The 22917-nt window shown below is 44.4% G+C and overlaps 2 non-coding genes and 1 pseudogene across 2 annotated transcripts; all 3 read right to left on the reverse strand.

Moving 5' to 3' along the window:
• Positions 1-379: 379 nt before the first annotated feature.
• Positions 380-3481, reverse strand: LOC123148017 (cysteine synthase, chloroplastic/chromoplastic-like; annotated as a pseudogene).
• Positions 986-1182, reverse strand: LOC123155052 (U2 spliceosomal RNA). Its single transcript, XR_006477184.1, has one exon. It is a non-coding gene; the product is annotated as a U2 spliceosomal RNA (small nuclear RNA).
• Positions 3482-3765: 284 nt separating the features above from the next.
• Positions 3766-3962, reverse strand: LOC123155056 (U2 spliceosomal RNA). The gene has a single exon (XR_006477186.1). It is a non-coding gene; the product is annotated as a U2 spliceosomal RNA (small nuclear RNA).
• Positions 3963-22917: the final 18955 nt, after the last annotated feature.

The following is a 22917-nucleotide window of genomic DNA, read 5'->3' on the forward strand; positions in this document are numbered from 1 at the left end:
ACAGGTAGCCTGTAGCTATGATATATGCATCTAGAAACTGCAGACTTTTGACTTTAAATTCGATAAATGAACCAAGTGATTCATAAAATCAATAAAGGGTTTGCATTGCCATGCACCAGAGAGCGCTCCTATCCTTAACCGAGCAAAGAGGTTGGTATGCTTCCATCTTTCCAACCAGCCGAGCTGCCACACCCTCTTTCTTAGCAATGTTCTTCATTTCTACAGTATAAGTGGAGTCCAACCTATGAGCTGAATAAACATATATATAAACTATAAAGTAGGCCACCATAAGTAAATTATATGAATGCAGGCCTACCTGTCTGTATCAAGCAAAAAACTGTGCTTAACTAGCTCTCCCCAATCAAGAACTCTCCCCAAATCCCTCTACTTATCCAAGAAATATAAACCTCTTGTGCCTAAAAACAGCGGGGTAAGCTAATCTTCACCAAAATTGGTAACTGAGTCCACGTACATCCACATCCCAAGAAACATACCAAAATGAGGCACCTAAACCTTGTTTTGGAGCAGATCTGTCACACCAAAATGAGGCACCTAAACCTTGCTTTGGAGCAGATCTGTCACACCTGGGTGATGCTGGAGGCGATGTTCTCCTCCCCGGAGGAGAGGAGAGATGAGATTCCTTTCCGGCCCTCTTCCTTCACTGCCATCTTTCTCTGGGGGTGCTGTTCACCTCAGTCGCAGAGCAATGGAGTGCGTACCAGATGGATAGGGTGGCTTCCAAATCACCTTGCAGCGCCGTACAGGATGAACGATGGCACCTCAAAGGTGTGGAGATTTTCCTTGTCGGATCCATCCTATTCTCTTTCAACTGTAGTTTGAGGCTCTGAATACCTGAAGATCCCTCCTCTCGTTGACTGGACTAGCTAGGACTACTATCCTAACTGAAACTTGACTTTTGTACAGATCTCAAAAATTTAATGATTGATTTTTTGTACAGATCTCAAAAATTTAATGATTGATTTGGTTGGGGTGCGCCGGGCCAGGGCAGCAGTGCAACGCCCAGGCGACGCGTGTGGACCCCAGCAGCAAGCTACTGTGGTGGGCCCACCCCCACAAAAAATAAATTTAATATCATTGTGGGCACATGGCCCACATATCAGATATTAAACTGATAAGAACAGATACTACACTTGATCTTAGCCAAAAGGCCGAGAAAGGTATGAGTTGCAATGCTGAGGCAGGTCTCCTTTTATAGCCATCCGCCCTCCGCGCTCCTCCTCCGTGGGCGATGTGGTACTAAAGCTGCCTCCTCCTTCCTCGAGCCCACGGCAGGCCTTGTGGGGGGTTACGGCAGGCCTTATGGAGCTACAGCCCGCGATTCTCCGTTTCTTTTCCGTTCCCCCCCCCCCCCCCCCCCCCTTGTGCCTCTTCTGTAACAGACTAGCAGTTTGAAATGAAATACGAGTGTGTCGGCCTTTCCTGTCCCTTTTTTTTAGAAACAATTTCCTATCACTGCATGAGGTTCATATGTCTAGATGGCAATCCATGTAACCTGCCAATATCAGCAGTAGAAGTTACCTTGACACAAGCAACTACGTTTGCACCGGAAGATATGCCGACCAGCAAGCCCTCCTCCCTCGCCAGCCTCCTCGCCATCGACATGGCCTCCTCCGTGCTCACCGTCATGATCTCGTCGATGACCGATGTGTCGAGAACCTCCGGTATGAACCCTGGCCCCGTGCCCTGAATTTTGTGTGACCCTGGTGAACCTCCTGAACACAGGATCAAACAGCAATGTATTTGATTTCTATGCACATCCTTAAGGTTTTATTTTTCTACACTTACTCATTAGTGATTATGGTTGACTAAAAGTCCATGGCTTGAAACTAGCACCATATGCTATGGTTAAGAGATTACCTGAAATTACATTGCTTTCTGAAGGTTCCATGCACACTATCTTTATGGATGGATTTTTCATCTTCAGGTACTTTTCTACACCTGTCACTGTCAGTGTGCCTCCTGAGCCAACAGTGGCCACAAACATGTCCACATAGGCTGATAGTTGCCTGCGGTATCTTTGCCTGCGGTCCTAAATTTTGTTCCAGGAAATGATAACAGAGTAAATTCATGCCCAGGAGCATATTGAGAAAATAAAAGATCCATAAATGGTGATAAAAGATAGTTGTAATTTATTAAACATGAAAATATGACATTTCAGATGTAAGTACCATTCCGTTTGAAGTGTGCATTCCGGGTTTGCTGGATTGGTGACTTGATTAAGACAGTGAGAATTTGGTATAGTCTTCATCAGCTCCTCCACCTTGCCAATCATTCCTTTAAACCCATATCTGCAGTAAATACTCATCGAAAAAATTATACACTTTAAATACTATATTTGGTTAGATAATGGATAATGGAAGAGCAATTTCTCCCAAGGCATACAAGAGGGACACTTAGAGTACTTGCTAGAGGCAAAAAAATCCTTATTCTCACCTGTTAATATCAGTTCAGCGCTCAAAAATCTCAGTAGCATCTGTTTGTCAAGTGAATATTTTGCAGGCATAACAGCAATAAACCGATAGCCTTTCTGCACAGCGATGAACGCCATCCCAATTCCTTGATTGCCACGTGTTGGCTCGATTAGTGTGGTAACACCAGCTGATATTAATCCCTTCTCCTCTGCATCTTCAATCATCCTGCAGATAAAATGTGCATGCACTCTGGTAAAGAGATAGTTTGCAGTTTGTTACCCAATTTTCTGTTCACTTCAAAAATAGGAACATCATTACAGCCATTTAGGTGGTTAATCTGTTTCGAAAAGAAGAAAAAACGGTTTTGAAAAAATTTAGGTGGTTAAATTCCAGAGACAAAGGTAGCCTGTAGCTATGCTTAGATGATATATGCATCTAGGAACTGCACAACTTTGACTTTAAATTCAAGAAATAAACCAAGTGATTCATAAAATCAATAAAGGGTTGCATTGGCATGCACCGGACAGCGCTCCCATCCTTAACCGAGCAAAGAGTTGGTATGCTTCCATCTTTCCAGCCAACCGAGCTGCCACACCCTCTTTCTTAGCAGTGTTCTTCATTTCTATAAGTGGAGTCCAACCTATGAGCTGAATAAACATATAAAGTAGGCCACCGTAGGTAAACTATTTGAATGCAGGCCTACCTGTCTGTATCAAGAAAAAAAACTGTGCTTAACTAGCTCCCCAATCAAGAACTCTCCCCAAATCCCTCTACTTATCCAAGAAATATAAACCTCTTGTGCCTAAAAACAGTGGAATAAGCTAGTCTTGAGGGAAATTGGCAACCGAGTCCACGTACATCCACATCCCAAGAAGCATCCGAAAATGAGGCACCTAAACCTTGTTTTGGAGCAGATCTGTCACCTGGGTGATGGCCCGGATGATTGGACTAACTACTGCCCTAACTCAAACTTAGGGAATGTTCGGTTTTAGGACTAGTATTGTCACACTTTGCCACACATTTTTGCCAAACTTGACTAAAGTTAGTTTATCAAAATGAGAGCCACAAGTTGGCAAGCCTAAAAGAATCTTGCTACATTTTTTATGTGTATGACATGTGGGGTCCAAGTGTGGCTTGAACCAAACACTCATCTAAGTTGGTCAAACTTGCCTAACTTTAGGTGTGGCAATCTTTGGCAAAGTTAGTCACAAACCAAACAACCCCTTAGATGGCGTTTTAAAGGTGTGGGAATATCTGAAGGTACCTCCTCCCGAGTCAAATAACTTCTATGTACAGATCTCATCTCATCTCAAAAGTTTAATGAATGATTTGGTTGGGGTGCGCCGGGCCAAGGCAGCAGTGCAACGCCCAGGCGACACGTGTGGGCCCCAGCAGCAAGCTACTGTGGTGGGCCCACCCCCACAAAAAATAAATTTAATATCGTTGTGGACACATGGCCCACATATCAGATATTAAACTGATAAGAACAGATACTACACTTGATCTTAGCCAAAAGGCCGAGAAAGGTATGAGTTGCAACGCTGAGGCAGGTCTCCTTTTATAGCCATCCGCCCTCCGCGCTCCTCCTCCGTGGGCGATGTGGTACTAAACCTGCCTCCTCCTTCCTCCCCTGCTGTCCCGCGGTGCCACCAGCGCGCACACGCGCTGCTAGTTTGGGCCCAAACTGAGAGCCCATGGCAGGCCTCATGGGGTTACAGCCCGTGATTCTCCCATTCCTTTTCCGTTTCCCCCTTGTGCCTTCCCTTCTCTTCTGTAACAGGCTAAAAAAAAGGCAGTTTGAAATGCATGGCTGAGAGAAATACGAGTATGTCGGCCAATTTCCTGTCCCTTTTTTTGGAGAAACAATTTCCTATCACTGCGTGAGGTTCATATGTCTAAATGTTGTAAATTTCCAGTTTGCCTCTGCCATTAATAATCTTGTAACAAATTCAGTTGCTAGTTGTGTACATTACACAGGTACATACATACACCAACTAGTGGTCAAATGCTCCTAAAAAAACTAGTGGTCAATGAAGACGGAAAATTGGTGATTTATGCACGTAATGTGCTTTGTTGGCCTGCAAAATCCTAGGATGATATGCATGCAGGGGGGTTTGTTTGTAGTATCATGCATAAATTCTTTTTTGAATTATACTGTGACAATGAATTTGTCTCCCAGTGTGCTGCGACTGGAGAAGGAGCCCTCCCAACGGCTGGAAAATCCATGAAAATGACTAATGTTCATCTTGGCAATGTTGTTCATTATGTCTTCAGAAAATAGATGATAACCACGAAGAACTACCCGCGGCTCTGAATGGAATGTATTTCTCCTTTTCTCCAGGAACACTTTGGATCTGAAGTGAAGGAGATGATGGAGTCTTAACACCTCGCTTAAACATACATGCGCGCATTGCGGCGCCTGGCCATGTTATAGAAAGTTAAAGATGTTTAAAAATATAAATACAATAAAAGAAAATTTTAACTAACTCATTTAAGAACTGTCTTAAGCCCGTGACAACTTATAAAAAGGTACTATCTCTGTATCGAAACATAAGACGTTTTGTAGGCTAAAATAGCTTACAAAAATATCTTATATTTTGATGCGGAGGGAGTAAAAGCAACGCATAAAGAGTACAACTACAACCACAATTTAGTGGAAGATGACTTATTTATTTATTGAGACGATGAAAGATGAATTGCTGGTGGCTTGAAGCATTGTCCAACCTGTCCAGATGGCATGTGTGCGCCTTCAGGTCAGGCATGTCCATCCGAACATATCGAAACCCATCGGATTGCCTGTCTTAGTAGGTCGCCCTCCATCAATTTCTTGAAACAAGCACCAAAAGAACAGTAGAGCTCAATATCTAGACAAAGCAGGAGAAGAACAACCTATGTGCCCTAACACCAACAAAAAATTGAAGGTGTGCCTAATCATGCAAAGGAATGGAAAAACAACAAACCTAGGTGAAACCCATGGGTGCCGAATATGGCGGACAAAACGATGCTGAAGGAGGATGAATTATTTTTTCCTCCGCCAAGCATGTGATGATGAACATAACCATTTGGGCTACTTCTTGACCCAATTAACGACATGACGCATAGATTAGTTTCCGGAGCGGTGTCCCATTTATGTTGTGCGGGTTGTGACACGCGTTGAGGTGTGGTAAAAATGACGTGGTGAACGACTGAACAATCTGGTATGCTCCCTGTTGTATCCTACGAGTAAATCATGAGCTCAAATCGCCGTGAGAGGCTGTAGGCAGCTGAGTTTTACTTCTTTTTAATAATATTCTCAATTTTCATCTCAACTTATCACAATTTACATGTCTAGGTTTTATTGTTGTTACTCTTATGTAAGTATGGGTGGAGATAGAATAAGATCAGCTGGGTTCCCCGGGGTATATGCCTCTTTTGTTGTTGTTTTTGTTGGACCAACTCATGAGTGCAGGCGGTGGTGTCTGCACTAGTATCAATACAAATAGCCCTCATAGACTTTTCCCCAATGAACATTAGTGTCTGGAACCAACCTATGGTTGGATGGTTAGAGGGACTGTGGTATCCCCAGATACCAGGGTTCAAATCCTGGTGCTCGCATTTATTCCTAAATTTATTTCAGGATTTCCGGCGATGCACATTCAGTGGAAGAAGACGTTCCCTTTGATGACGAGGTGCCTACGGTTACTTCGTAAATTTCAAAATGATATGTCGGCTCAGTCTTTTGGAGGTGCTCATAGGGGTAGGGTGTGCGTGTGTGTGTTCATATGGGTGAGTGTATGCGCGTGTATATGAATGCTTGTGTCTGTATTGTGTTCAAAAAAAGAACAATAGTGTCATTGAGGCTTAGGTCTTACACATGCCAGAAAAGGAATTTTGGCCTCTAAAAGTGCACTTTATCCCTATTGATTTCTGGTGTTGGTGACAATAAAGTTAGTGGGGCTAATGTTGGTTTTCAATTTTATCCCAGTACATTGGTCTTTTAGTGATTTCATTTGCAGATAGTTGACCCCCTATTTTGAAAGGGACAAAATATATGGTTCTTTGAAGACTCAAAGTTTTTTTGTGTTTATCTGATTGCTACGGAAACCACACTATTAATAGGTATCGAGGTGCTCGACGAATTTTAGGGATCATGCTAAACATATACACATTGCCATCCCATGCGCCAATTCGGAAAAGGGTAAAACCATTGATGTGTTGTTATTGGGACCCCGGGTCCCCGGAGTCCGGATTTACTCTCTGTGTACTCCGAGTGCCCGGTCCACCAGGCCCTTGGCCCCCAAATGTTGGAGATATGCCCTAGAGGCAATCATGTATGATGATATTTCCTATGTGTTTATGAACAAAGATAGTCCTTGAATATTATCAATGATGTGTATCAGCAAGCACGTGACTTGTTTGTGGGACTATGCATCGTATGATGACTATCCTAAAAGGCCCCTAGTCGGAAGGGTTGTGTGGACGTGCAGCCGACTAGACTAGCATATGACACGGTGGATGACTCGTCTCACTAGCCATGTAGCATTGGATATTAGTCGGATAATATGGACTTGAAAGGATCTGGTCAGATTCGACATAGTCGAATCTGAGTCCACATAAGGTCCGAGTCGGACATACGCGACTATGAGACGTAGTGATAGGTCATCTGTGAGTCTCTAGTACAACACATGTTCTATGTTCCAAGACCTGAGCTGGCGCATGTACTCGGGATGGTGACAGGCCTGCTTTGGGGCGACCAAACGGTACTCCGTAACTGGGTAGTTATAAAGGTCGGTTTCGGACTTGTTCAGACCCGTGCTGCAAGACATGGTCGAGCAAGATGGGATTTGTCCCTCCGATCAGGAGAGATATACATTGGGCCCCTCGTGTGATCTGACCAAGATGATAAGCATGGCCATGCGACAAGGATTATGAGATATACTTTGCCCCCTCATGTAATCCGACCAAAATAAGCACGACACACGCATTCGACTGGTCGGTTCTGCATCGTCACTAGGGCTTTGCACGTGTTGCAACTAGCCACCTCCACTCACTGTTGGCTGTGTAAACGGACCAAGCAGTCTGTCACACGGTGTTCCTCCTGCACGCGCGGATACTGTTAGAGGTAGGGATGGCAATGGGTAGGGTATGGGAGGGTACAAACTTTTTGTGCCCAAACCCATACCCAAAATTGTTTCATATACCCACCGATTTCAATATCCATGGACACAAATTGGTACCCATGCCCATACCCATCGGGTATCTTATACCCGATGGGTATTCGATGGGTACAATATATAACACTCACATGATAAAGGTTAGACAAGAAAAGGGCCTAAAACTAAAGTTAGGTACTCGGCCATCACAATCTGGTTTGCACTTACATCAAAATTTCACAATGACGATTGACACACAAATGTCTTAATCTCCATTACAAAATAACTTTGAAAAAATCAAGTTTGTAAGCTTGTAATGCTAATTACTGTAGATTTACCCAAATTTTATAGGGTTTAGTTTTTTATTAATTTTTTGGGTATCCATTGGGTTACCCCTAGGTATAATTTCATACTCATACCTGATAACCCACAAGTATAGGGGATCGTTTGTATCCTTCTTCATTAAATAAGAGTGTCGAACCTAACGAGGAGCTAAAGGGGGAACAAATATTCCCTCAAGTTCTATCGACCACCGATACAACTCTACGCACACTTGACGTTTGCTTTATCTAAAACAAGTATGAAACTATTTTTCAAGAATAAAACTACGAGTACTTTGCGAGAATGAAACTACGAATAAATTGCAAGGTAATAAAAGTGGATAGGTTTTGTCAACAGGAAAGTCATTTATCCCTAGGCAATCAATAACAAGTACCGGTAATCATTCTTGTAATTTTATATGAGGGAAAGGCATGAGCTAACATACTTTCTCTACTTGGATCATATGCACTTATGATTGGAACCCTAGCAAGCATCCACAACTACTAAAGATCATTAAGGTCATGAAACCCAACTGTAGCATTAAGTATAAAGTCCTCTTTACTCCCATACGCCATAACCCACTTACTCGGGTTTAAGCTTGTCACTCTCGCAACTCACCATAAGCAAACCATGAACATATTGCAACACCCTACAGTGAGGATCCCTCCGTTTGCGCGACACGGAGGGCACTGTAGGACAGCATCATACCAACCAAGATCATGATTAACCCATAGGACAAAACGGATTTACTCAAACATAATAGGATAACCATAGATCATTGGGAAATAATATGTGGAGTTAAGCACCATGTTTAAGTAGAGATTACAGCGGGGAGAAGGGGTGTTAAACCACTGCATAGAGGGGGAGAGAGTTGGTGTTGACGATAGCAAGAATATTGATGTAGTCGCCGTCACGATCCTTGCCCCGACAGCACTCCGGCGCCACCGGGAGAGAGGGGGGAGATCCCCTCTCCTTCTTCTTCCTCTTCCTTGGGCTCCCCACTATATGGGAGGAGAGTTCCCCCTTTGGTCCTTGGCCTCCCACTCTGCCGTAATTCTCCCTCTTTGTGTGAACCTTGCATGCTATGAGAGAGAAGGCATTAGAATTACTCCAAAAAGCATTATTATGCATAAAAACATTATAAATAACAGTAGGTAAACATGATGCAAAATGAACGTATCATGTATTAAGGTTTCTGATCAATACAATTCTAGCATGAATAATAAACATTTATCATGAATAAGGAAATATAAAATAACAACTTTATTATTGCCTCTAGGGCATATTTCCTTCAGTCTCCCACTTGCACTAGAGTCAATAATCTATATTACATTGTAATGATTTTAACACCCAGGGAGTCTTGGTGTTGATCATGTTTTGCTCGTGGAAGAGGCTTAGTCAACAAGTCTGCAACATTCAGATATGTATGTATTTTGCAAATCTCTATGTCTCCCTCCTTGACTTAATCAAGGATGGAGTTGAAGCATCTCTTGATGTGCTTGGTTCTCTTGTGAAATCTGGATTCCTTTGCCAAGGCAATTGCACCAGTATTGTCACAAAAGATTTTCATTGGACCCAATGCACTAGGTATTACACCTAGATCGGATATGAAGTCCTTCATCCAAACTCATTCATTTGCTACTTCCGAAGTAGCTATGTACTCCGCTTCACACGTAGATCCTGACACGACGCTCTGCTTGGAACTGTGCCAACTAATAGCTCCACCATTCAAAATAAATACGTATCCGGTTTGTGACTTAGAGCCATCCGGATTAGTGTCAAAGCTAGCATCGACGTAACCATTTACGACGAGCTCTTTGTCACCTCCATAAACGAGAAACATATCCTTGGTCCTTTTTAGGTACTTCAGGATGTTCTTGACCGCTGTCCAGTGATCCACTCCTGGATTACTTTGGTACCTCCCTGTCAGACTTATGGCAAGGCACACATCAGGTCTAGTACACAACATAACATACGTGATAGAACCTATGGCTAAGGTATAGGGAATGACTTTCATTTTCTCTCTATCTTCTACAGTGGGCAGGCATTGAGTCTGACTCAATTTCACATCTTGTAACATAGGCAAGAACCCTTTCTTTGACTGATCCATTTTGAACTTCTTCAAAACTTTATCAAGGTACGTGCTTTGTGAAAGTCCTATTAAGCGTCTTGATCTATCTCTATAGATCTTGATGCCCAATATATAAGCAGCTTCACCAAGGTCTTTCATTGAAAGATTCTTATTCAAGTATCCTTTTATGCTATCCAGAAATTCTACATCATTTCCAATCAACAATATGTCATCCACATGTAATATTAGAAATGCTACAGAGCTCCAACTCACTTTCTTGTTAATACGGGCTTCTCCGAAAGTCTGTATAAAACCATATGCTTTGATCACCTCATCAAAGCGTATATTCCAACTCTGAGATGTTTGCACCAGTCCATAGATGGATCACTGGAGCTTGCACACTTTGTTAGCATCTTTAGGATCGACAAAACCTTTTGGTTGCATCATATACAACTCTTCTTTCAGAAATCCATTAAGGAATGCCGTTTTGATGTCCATTTGCCAGATTTCATAATCATAAAATGTGGCAATTGCTGGCATGATTCAGAAAGACTTAAGCATCGCTACGCGTGAGAACGTCTCATCGTAGTCAACTCCTTGAACTTGTCGAAAACCTTTTGAGACAAGTCAAGCTTGTAGACAGTAACATTACCATTAGTGGCAGTCTTCTTCTTGAAGACCCATTTATTCTCTATGGCTCTCCGATCTTCAGGCAAGTCCACCAAAGTCCACACTTTGTTCTCATACATGGATCCTATCTCAGATTTCATGGCCTCAAGCCATTTATCGGAATCTGGGCTCGTCATAGCCTCTTCATAGTTCATAGGTTCGTCATGGTCCAGTAACATGACTTCTAGAACAGGATTACCGTACCACTCTAGTGCGGATCGTGCTCTGGTTGACCCACGAGGTTCAGTAGTAACTTGATCTGAAGTTTCATGATCATCGTCACTAGCTTCCTCACTAGTTGGTGTAGGCATCACGGGAACAGTTTTCTGTGATGAGCTACCTTCCAATTCGAGAGAAGCTACAATTACCTTATCAAGTTCTACTTTCCTCCCACTCACTTCTTTCGAGAGAAACTCCTTCTCTAGAAAGTTTCCATTCTTGGCAACAAAGATATTGCCTTCAGATTTGTGGTAGAAGGTGTACCCAATTGTTTCTTTAGGGTATCTTGTGAAGACACACTTCTCCGATTTGGTTTTGAACTTATCAGGCTGAAGCCTTTTGGCATAAGTGTTGCAACCCCATACTTTAAGAGACGACGGCTTAGGTTTCTTGCCAAACTAGAGCTCATACGGTCTCGTCTCAACGGATTTAGATGGTGCCCTATTTAGTGTGAATGCAGCTGTCTCTAATGCATAACCCCAAAACGATGGTGGTAAATCGGTAAGAGACATCATAGATCGCACCATATCTAATAAAGTACGGTTACGACATTCGGGCACACCATTACGTTGTGGTGTTCCAGGTGGCGTGAGTTGTGAAACTATTCCACATTGTTTTAAATGAAGGCAAAATTCGTAACTCAAATATTCGCCTCCGTGATCAGATTGTAGAAACTTTATTTTCTTATTACGATGATTCTCCACTTCACTCTGAAATTCTTTGAACTTTTCAAATGTTTTAGACTTCTGTTTCATTAAGTAGATATACCCATATCTTCTCAAATCATCTGTGAAGGTCAGAAAATAATGATACCTGCCGTGTGCCTCAACACCCATCGGACCGCATATATCGGTATTTATTATTTCCAATAAGTCATTGGCTCGCTCCATTGTTCCGGAGAATGGAGTTTTAGTCATCTTGTCCATGAGGCATGGTTCGCAAGTATCAAATGATTCATAATCAAGTGATTCCAAAAGCCCATCTGCATGGAGTTTCTTCATGCGCTTTACACTAATATGACCTAAACGGCAGTGCCACAAATATGTTGCACTATCATTATCAACTTTGCATCTATTGGCATCAATATTATGAATATGTGTATCACCACAATCGAGATTCAAAAAATAGACCACTCTTCAAGGGTGCATGACCGTAAAAGATATTACTCATATAAAATAGAACAACCATTATTCTCTGATTTAAATGAATAACCGTCTTGCACTAAACAAGATCCAAATATAATGTTCATGCTCAACGCTGGCACCAAATAGCAATTATTCAGGTCTAAAACTAACCCTGAAGGTAGATGTAGAGGTAGCGTGCCAACAGTGATCACATCGACCTTGGAACCATTCCCGACGCGCATCGTCACCTCATCCTTAGCCAGTCTTCGTTTAATCTGTAGCCCCTTTTTCGAGTTACAAATATGAGAAACCGAACCAGTATCAAATACCCAGACGCTACTAAGAGCATTAGCAAGGTACACATCAATAACATGTATATCAAATATACCTTTGTTCACTTTGCCATCCTTCTTATCCACCAAATACTTGGGGCAGTTCCGCTTCCAGTGACTAGTCCCTTTGCAGTAGAATCACTCAGTTTTAGATTTGGGTCCAGCTTTGAGTTTCTTCCCGGGAGTGGCAACTTGCTTGTCATTCTTCTTGAAGTTCCCCTTCTTTCCCTTGCCCTTTTTCTTGAAACTAGTGGTCTTGTTAACCATCAACATTTGATGCTCCTTCTTGATTTCTACCTCCGCAGCTTTGAGCATTGCGAAGAGCTTAGGAATTGTCTTGTCCATCCCTTGCATATTATAGTTCATCACGAAGACCTTGTAGCTTGGTGGCAGTGATTGAAGAACTCTGCCAATAACACTATCATCTGGAAGATTAACTCCCAGCTGAGTCAAGTGATTATAATACCCAGACATTTTGAGTATGTGTTCACTGACAGAAATGTTCTCCTCCATCTTGCAGCTATAGAACTTATTGGAGGCTTCATATCTCTCAACTCGGGCATTTGCTTGAAATATTAACTTCAACACCTGGAACATCTCATATGGTCCATGACGTTCAAAACATCTTTGAAGTCCCGATTCTAAGGCGTAAACCATGGCACACTGAACTATCGAGTAGTCATCAGATCGAGCTTGCTGGACGTTCATAACATCAGCATCTGCTCTTGCAACAGGTGATGGCAGCTGGAACTACGTCGGTATTTCCCCGGAGAGGGAGGGATATTGTAGCACAACATTGGTAGAGTATTTCCCTCAGTTATGAAACCAAGGTATCGAACCAGTAGGAGAACCAAGCAACACAACGTAAGCAGCATCTGCACACAAATAACAACACCCCGCAACCTGGCATGTTAAAGGGGTTGTCAATCCCTTTCGGGTAACGGCGCCAGAAACGGCGTGTGACGGGAGATAAAGTTGTAAATATTGATAGATCGAACGCCAAATAAAATAAATTGCAGCAAGGTATTTTTGGATTTTTGGTTTAATAGATCTGAAAATAAAAGCAAGGACAAGGTAGATCGCAAAGGCAAATATATGAGAAATAAGACCCGGGGGCCGTAGGTTTCACTAGTGGCTTCTCTCAAGAAAATAGCAAACGGTGGGTAAACAACTTACTGTTGGGCAATTGATAGAACTTCAAATAATTATGACGATATCCAGGCAATGATCATTACATAGGCATCACGTCCAAGATTAGTAGACCAACTTCTGCCTGCATCTACTACTATTACTCCACACATCGACCGCTATCCAGCATGCATCTAGTGTATTGAGTTCATGGAAACACGAAGTAATGCAATAAGAACGATGACATGATGTAGACAAGATCTATTTATCTATACGGCGGTAGATATAGATCTCGTCTTTTTATCCTTAGTGGCAACGATACATACGTGTCGCTTCCCTTTCTGTCACTAGGATCAAACACCGTAAGATCGAACCCACTACCGGGCACCTCTTCCCATTGCAAGATAAATAGATCGAACCCACTACCGGGCACCTCTTCCCATTGCCAGACAAAACCCAAATATCGGAGAAGAAATACGAGGCTATAAGAGATCACGCATAAAAGAGATCAAAGAAACTCAAATACTTTCATGGATATAAAAACATAGATCTGATCATAAACTCGAAGTTCATCGATCCCAACAAACACGCCGCAAAAGAGTTACATCATATGGATCTCCAAGAGACCATTGTATTGAGGATCAAGAGAGAGAGAGAGAGAGATGAAGCCATCTAGCTACTAACTACGGACCTGAAGGTCTACAAATAACTACTCATGCATCATCAGAGAGGCACCAATGGAAGTGGTGAACCCCTCCATGATGGTGTCTAGATTGGATCTGGTGTTTTCTGGACTCTACGACGGCTGGATGAATATTTCGTCGACTCCCCTAGGCTTTTGGGAATATTTGGGTATTTATAGAGCAAAGAGGCGGTCCCGGGGCACCCGAGGTGGTCACAACCTGTTGGGGAACGTAACAGAATTTTAAAATTTTCTACGCATCACCAAGATCAATCTATGGAGTCATCTAGCAACGAGGGAAAGGGGAGTGCATCTACATGCCCTTGTAGATCACGAGCGGAAGCGTTCAAGAGAACGGGGTTGATGGAGTCGTACTCGTCGTGATCCAAATCACTGATGACCAAGTGCCGAACGGACGGCACTTCCGCGTTCAACACACGTACGGTTGGGAAGACGTCTCCTCCTTCTTGATCCAGCAAGGGGAAGGAGAGGTTGATGGAGATCCAGCAGCACGACGGCGTGGTGGTGGAAGCAGCGGTGATCTCGGCAGGGCTTCGCCAAGCTCCAACGAGAGAGAGAGAGGTGTTACAAGGGGAGAGGGAGGGGCCAGGGACTTGGGTACAACTGCCCTCCCTCCCCCCACTATATATAGGGCCCCTAGGGGGGGCCTAGGAGATGGGATCTCCAAGGGGGGGGGGCGGCGGCCAAGCGGGACTTGCCCCCCAAGCTAAGTGGGGCGCCCCCCACCCCTAGGGTTTCCAACCCTAGGCGCAGGGGGAGGCCCATGGGGGGCGCACCAGCCCACCAGGGGCTGGTTCCCTTCCCACTTCAGCCCATGGGGCCCTCCGGATAGGTGGCCCCACCCGGTGGACCCCTGGGACCCTTCCGGTGGTCCCGGTGCAATACCGATTACCCCCGAAACTTTCCCGATGGCCGAAACTGGACTTCCTATATATAAATCTTCACCTCCGGACCATTCCGGAACTCCTCGTGACATCCGGGATCTCATCCGGGACTCCAAACAACTTTCGGGTTACCGCATACTAATATCTCTACAACCCTAGCGTCACCGAACCTTAAGTGTGTAGACCCTATGGGTTCGGGAGACACGCAGACATGACCGAGACGACTCTCCGGTCAATAACCAACAGCGGGATCTGGATACCCATGTTGGCTCCCACATGTTCCACGATGATCTCATCGGATGAACCACAATGTCGAGGATTCAATCAATCCCGTATTCAATTCCCTTTGTCAATCGGTGCGTTACTTGCCCGAGATTCGATCGTTGGTATCCCAATAACTCGTTCAATCTCGTTACCGGCAAGTCACTTTACTTGTATCGTAATGCATGATCCCGTGACCAAACACTTGGTCACATTGAGCTCATTATGATGATGCATTACCGAGTGGGCCCAGAGATACCTCTCCGTCATACGGAGTGACAAATCCCAGTCTCGATCCGTGTCAACCCAACAGATACTTTTGGGGATACCTGTAGTATACCTTTATAGTCACCCAGTTACGTTGTGACGTTTGGTACACCCAAAGCACTCCTACGGCATCCGGGAGTTACACGATCTCATGGTCTAAGGAAATGATACTTGACATTGGAAAAGCTCTAGCAAACGAACTACACGATCTTGTGCTATGCTTAGGATTGGGTCTTGTCCATCACATCATTCTCCTAATGATGTGATCCCGTTATCAATGACATCCAATGTCCATAGTCAGGAAACCATGACTATCTGTTGATCAACGAGCTAGTTAACTAGAGGCTCACTAGGGACATGTTATGGTCTATGTATTCACACATGTATTATGATTTCCGGATAACACAATTATAGCATGAATAATAGACAATTATCATGAACAAGGAAATATAATAATAATCATTTTATTATTGCCTCTAGGGCATATTTCCAACAGTCTCCCACTTGCACTAGAGTCAATAATCTAGTTACATTGTGATGAATCGAACACCCATAGAGTTCTGGTGTTGATCATGTTTTGCTCGCGGAAGAGGTTTAGTCAACGGATCTGCGACATTCAGATCCGTATGTACTTTGCAAATATCTATGTCTCCATCTTGAACATTTTCACGAATGGAGTTGAAGCGACGCTTGATGTGCCTGGTCTTCTTGTGAAACCTGGGCTCCTTGGCAAGGGCAATAGCTCCAGTGTTGTCACAGAAGAGAGTGATCGGCCCCGACGCATTGGGTATGACTCCTAGGTCGGTGATGAACTCCTTCATCCAGATTGCTTCATGCGCTGCCTCCGAGGCTGCCATGTACTCCGCTTCACATGTAGATCCCGCCACGACGCTTTGCTTGCAACTGCACCAGCTTACTGCCCCACCATTCAAAATATACACGTATCCGGTTTGTGACTTAGAGTCATCCAGATCTGTGTCGAAGCTAGCGTCGACGTAACCCTTTACGACGAGCTCCTCGTCACCTCCATATACGAGAAACATATCCTTAGTCCTTTTCAGGTACTTCAGGATGTTCTTGACCGCTGTCCAGTGTTCCATGCCGGGATTACTTTGGTACCTTCCTACCAAACTTACGGCAAGGTTTACATCAGGTCTGGTACACAGCATGGCATACATGATAGACCCTATGGCTGAGGCATAGGGGACGACACTCATCTTTTCTCTATCTTCTGCCGTGGTCGGACATTGAGCTGAGCTCAATTTCACACCTTGCAACACAGGCAAGAACCCCTTCTTGGACTGATCCATATTGAACTTCTTCAATATCTTATCAAGGTATGTGCTTTGTGAAAGACCTATGAGGCGTCTCGATCTATCTCTATAGATCTTGATGCCTAATATGTAAGCAGCTTCTCCAAGGTCCTTCATTGAAAAACACTTATTCAAGTAGGCCTTAATACTGTCCAAAAGTTCTATATCATTTCCCATCAAAAGTATGTCATCCACATATAATATGAGAAATGCTACAGAGCTCCCACTCACTTTCTTGTAAACGCAGGCTTCTCCATAAGTCTGCATAAACCCAAACGCTTTGATCATTTCATTAAAGCGAATGTTCCAACTCCGAGATGCTTGCACCAGCCCATAGATGGAGCGCTGGAGCTTGCATACCTTGTTAGCATTCTTAGGATCGACAAAACCTTCCGGCTGCATCATATACAATTCTTCCTTAAGAAAGCCGTTAAGGAATGCCGTTTTGACGTCCATTTGCCATATCTCATAATCATAGTATGCGGCAATTGCTAACATGATTCGGACGGACTTCAGCTTCGCTACGGGTGAGAAGGTCTCATCGTAGTCAACCCCTTGAACTTGTCGATAACCCTTAGCGACAAGTCGAGCCTTATAGATGGTAACATTACCATCCGCGTCCGTCTTCTTCTTAAAGATCCATTTATTCTCTATCGCTCGCCGATCATCGGGCAAGTCTGTCAAAGTCCATACTTTGTTTTCATACATGGATCCTATCTCGGATTGCATGGCTTCAAGCCATTTGTTGGAATCTGGGCCCGCCATTGCTTCTTCATAGTTCGAAGGTTCACCGTTGTCTAACAACATGATTTCCAGGACAGGGTTGCCATACCATTCTGGTGTGGAACGTGTCCTTGTGGACCTTCGAAGTTCAGTAGCAACTTGATCCGAAGTACCTTGATCATCATCATTAACTTCCTCTCTAGTCGGTGCAGGCACCACAGGAACATCTTCCTGAGCTGCGCTACTTTCCGGTTCAAGAGGTAGTACTTCATCGAGTTCTACTTTCCTCCCACTTACTTCTCTCGAGAGAAACTCTTTCTCCAGAAAGGACCCGTTCTTGGCAACAAAGATCTTGCCTTCGGATCTGAGGTAGAAGGTATACCCAATGGTTTCCTTAGGGTATCCTATGAAGACGCATTTTTCCGACTTGGGTTCGAGCTTTTCAGGTTGAAGTTTCTTGACATAAGCATCGCATCCCCAAACTTTTAGAAACGACAGCTTAGGTTTCTTCCCAAACCATAATTCATACGGTGTCGTCTCAACGGATTTAGACGGTGCCCTATTTAAAGTGAATGTAGCTGTCTCTAGAGCGTATCCCCAAAATGATAGCGGTAAATCAGTGAGTGACATCATAGATCGCACCATATCCAATAGAGTGCGATTACGATGTTCGGACACACCGTTACGCTGAGGTGTTCCAGGCGGCGTGAGTTGTGAAACGATTCCACATTTCCTTAAGTGCGTACCAAATTCGTGACTTAAATATTCTCCCCCACGATCTGATCGTAAGAATTTTATCTTTCGGTCACGTTGATTCTCTACCTCATTCTGAAATTCCTTGAACTTTTCAAAGGTCTCAGACTTGTGTTTCATCAAATAGACATACCCATATCTACTTAAGTCATCAGTGAGAGTGAGAACATAACGATAGCCACCGCGAGCCTCAACGCTCATTGGACCGCACACATCAGTATGTATAATTTCCAATAAGTTGGTTGCTCGCTCCATTGTTCCGGAGAACGGAGTCTTGGTCATTTTACCCATGAGGCATGGTTCGCACGTGTCAAATGATTCGAAATCAAGAGACTCCAAAAGTCCATCTGTATGGAGCTTCTTCATGCGTTTGACACCGATGTGACCAAGGCGGCAGTGCCACAGATATGTGGGACTATCATTATCAATCTTACATCTTTTGGTATTCACACTATGAATATGTGTAACATCACGTTCGAGATTCATTAAGAATAAACCATTGACCAGCGGAGCATGACCATAAAACATATCTCTCATATAAATAGAACAACCATTATTCTCGGATTTAAATGAGTAGCCATCTCGTATTAAACGAGATCCAGATACAATGTTCATGCTCAAAGCTGGCACTAAATAACAATTATTGAGGTTTAAAACTAATCCCGTAGGTAAATGTAGAGGTAGCGTGCCGACGGCGATCACATCGACCTTGGAACCATTCCCGACGCGCATCGTCACCTCGTCCTTCGCCAGTCTCCGCTTATTCCGCAGCTCCTGTTTTGAGTTACAAATGTGAGCAACCGCACCGGTATCAAATACCCAGGAGCTACTACGAGTACTGGTAAGGTACACATCAATTACATGTATATCACATATACCTTTAGTGTTGCCGGCCTTCTTGTCCGCTAAGTATTTGGGGCAGTTCCGCTTCCAGTGTCCCTTTCCCTTGCAATAAAAGCACTCAGTCTCAGGTTTGGGTCCATTCTTTGACTTCTTCCCGGCAACTGGTTTACCGGGCGCGGCAACTCCCTTGCCGTCCTTCTTGAAGTTCTTCTTACCCTTGCCTTTCTTGAAACTAGTGGTTTTATTGACCATCAACACTTGATGTTCCTTTTTGATTTCCACCTCCGCTGATTTCAGCATTGAAAATACTTCAGGAATAGTTTTCACCATCCCCTGCATATTGTAGTTCATCACAAAGCTCTTGTAGCTAGGTGGGAGCGACTGAAGGATTCTGTCAATGACCGCCTCGTCCGGGAGGTTAATGTCCAGCTGGGACAAGCGATTGTGCAACCCAGACATTTTGAGTATGTGCTCACTGACAGAACTATTTTCCTCCATCTTACAACTGTAGAACTTGTCGGAGACTTCATATCTCTCGACCCGGGCATGAGCTTGGAAAACCATTTTCAGCTCTTCGAACATCTCATATGCTCCGTGTCGCTCAAAACGCTTTTGGAGCCCCGGTTCTAAGCTGTAAAGCATGCCGCACTGAACGAGGGAGTAATCATCAGCACGTGACTGCCAAGCGTTCATAACGTCTTGGTTCTCTGGGATGGGTGCATCACCTAGCGGTGCTTCTAGGACATATGCTTTCCTGGCAGCTATGAGGATGATCCTCAGGTTCCGGACCCAGTCCATATAGTTGCTGCCATCATCTTTCAGCTTGGTTTTCTCTAGGAACGCGTTGAAGTTGAGGTTGACATGAGCATTGGCCATTTGATCTACAAGACATTTTGCAAAGGTTTTTAGACTAAGTTCATGATAATTAAGTTCATCTAATCAAATTATTTAATGAACTCCCACTCGGACAGACATCCCTCTAGTCATCTAAGTGATACATGATCCGAGTCAACTAGGCCGTGTCCGATCATCATGTGAGACGGACTAGTCATCATCGGTGAACATCTTCATGTTGATCGTATCTTCTATACGACTCATGTTCGACCTTTCGGTCTTCCGTGTTCCGAGGCCATGTCTGTACATGCTAGGCTCGTCAAGTCAACCTAAGTGTATTGCGTGTGTAAATCTGGCTTACACCCGTTGTATTCGAACGTTAGAATCTATCACACCCGATCATCACATGGTGCTTCGAAACAACGAACCTTCGCAACGGTGCACAGTTAGGGGGAACACTTTCTTGAAATTATGTGAGGGATCATCTTATTTAAGCTACCTCCGTTCTAAGCAAATAAGATGTAAAACATGATAAACATCACATGCAATCAAATAGTCACATGATATGGCCAATATCATTTTGCTCCTTTTGATCTCCATCTTCGGGGCGCCATGATCATCATTGTCACCGGCATGACACCATGATCTCCATCATCGTGTCTTCATGAAGTTGTCTTGTCATCTATTACTTCTACTACTATGGCTAATGATTTAGCAATAAAGTAAAGTAATCACATGACGTTTATGTTGACACGCAGGTCATAAATAAATTAAGACAACTCCTATGGCTCCTGCCGGTTATCATACTCATCGACATGCAAGTCATGATTCCTATTACAAGAACATGATCAATCTCATGCATCACATATATCATTCATCACATCCTTTTGGCCATATCACATCACATGGCACATGCTGCAAAAACAAGTTAGACGTCCTTTAATTGTTGTTGCAAGTTTTTTTACGTGGCTGCTATAGGTTTCTAGCAAGAATGTTTCTTACCTACGCCAAAACCACAACATGATATGCCAATTTCTATTTACCCTTCATAAGGACCCTTTTCATCGAATCTGATCCGACTAAAGTGGGAGAGACAGACACCCGCTAGCCACCTTATGCAACTAGTGCATGTCAGTCGGTGGAACCAGTCTCACGTAAGCGTACGTGTAAGGTCGGTCCGGGCCGCTTCATCCCACGATGCCGCTGAATCAAGATAAAACTAGTAACGGCAAGTAAATTGACAAAATCAACGCCCACAACAACTTGTGTTCTACTCGTGCATAGAAACTACGCATAGACCTAGTTCATGATGCCACTATTGGGGAACGTAGCAGAATTTTAAAATTTTCTACGCATCACCAAGATCAATCTATGGAGTCATCTAGCAACGAGGGAAAGGGGAGTGCATCTACATACCCTTGTAGATCGCGAGCGGAAGCGTTCAAGAGAACGGGGTTGATGGAGTCATACTCGTCGTGATCCAAATCAGCGATGACCAAGTGCCGAACGGACGACACCTCCGCGTTCAACACACGTACGGTTGGGAAGACGTCTCCTCCTTCTTGATCCAACAAGGGGAAGGAGAGGTTTATGGAGATCCAGCAGCACAACAGCGTGGTGGTGGAAGCAGCGGTGATCTCGGCAGGGCTTCGCCAAGCTCCAACGAGAGAGAGAGAGGTGTTACAAGGGGAGAGGGAGGGGCCAGGGACTTGGGTATGGCTGCCCTCCCTCCCCCCACTATATATAGGGCCCCTAGGGGGGGCGCCGGTCCTAGGAGATGGGATCTCCAAGGGGGGGCGGCGGCGAAGGGGGACTTGCCCCCCAAGCCAAGTGGGGCGCCCCCCACCCCTAGGGTTTCCAACCCTAGGCGCAGGGGGAGGCCCATGGGGGGCGCACCAGCCCACCAGGGGCTGGTTCCCTTCCCACTTCAGCCCATGGGGCCCTCCGGGATAGGTGGACCCACCCGGTGGACCCGCGGGACCCTTCCGGTGGTCCCGGTACAATACCGATTACCCCCGAAACTTTCCCAATGGCCGAAACTGGACTTCCTATATATAAATCTTCACCTCCGGACCATTCCGGAACTCCTCGTGACGTCCGGGATCTCATCCGGGACTCCGAACAACTTTCGGGTTACCACATACTAATATCTCTACAACCCTAGCGTCACCGAACCTTAAGTGTGTAGACCCTACGGGTTCGGGAGACACGCAGACATGACCGAGACGACTCTCCGGTCAATAACCAACAGCGGGATCTGGATACCCATGTTGGCTCCCACATGTTCCACGATGATCTCATCGGATGAACCACGATGTCAAGGATTCAATCAATCCCGTATTCAATTCCCTTTGTCAATCGGTACGTTACTTGCCCGAGATTCGATCGTCGGTATCCCAATACCTCGTTCAATCTCGTTACCGGCAAGTCACTTTACTCGTACCGTAATGCATGATCCCGTGACCAAACACTTGGTCACATTGAGCTCATTATGATGATGCATTACCGAGTGGGCCCAGAGATACCTCTCCGTCATACGGAGTGACAAATCCCAGTCTCGATCCGTGTCAACCCAACAGATACTTTCGGGGATACCTGTAGTATACCTTTATAGTCACCCAGTTACGTTGTGACGTTTGGTACACCCAAAGCACTCCTACGGCATCCGGGAGTTACACGATCTCATGGTCTAAGGAAATGATACTTGACATTGGAAAAGCTCTAGCAAACGAACTACACGATCTTGTGCTATGCTTAGGATTGGGTCTTGTCCATCACATCATTCTCGTAATGATGTGATCCCGTTATCAATGACATCCAATGTCCATAGCCAGGAAACCATAACTATCTGTTGATCAACGAGCTAGTTAACTAGAGGCTCACTAGGGACATGTTATGGTCTATATAT

Source organism: Triticum aestivum, chromosome 7A (genome assembly GCF_018294505.1).
Source record: "Triticum aestivum cultivar Chinese Spring chromosome 7A, IWGSC CS RefSeq v2.1, whole genome shotgun sequence".
Lineage (NCBI taxonomy): Eukaryota > Viridiplantae > Streptophyta > Magnoliopsida > Poales > Poaceae > Triticum > Triticum aestivum.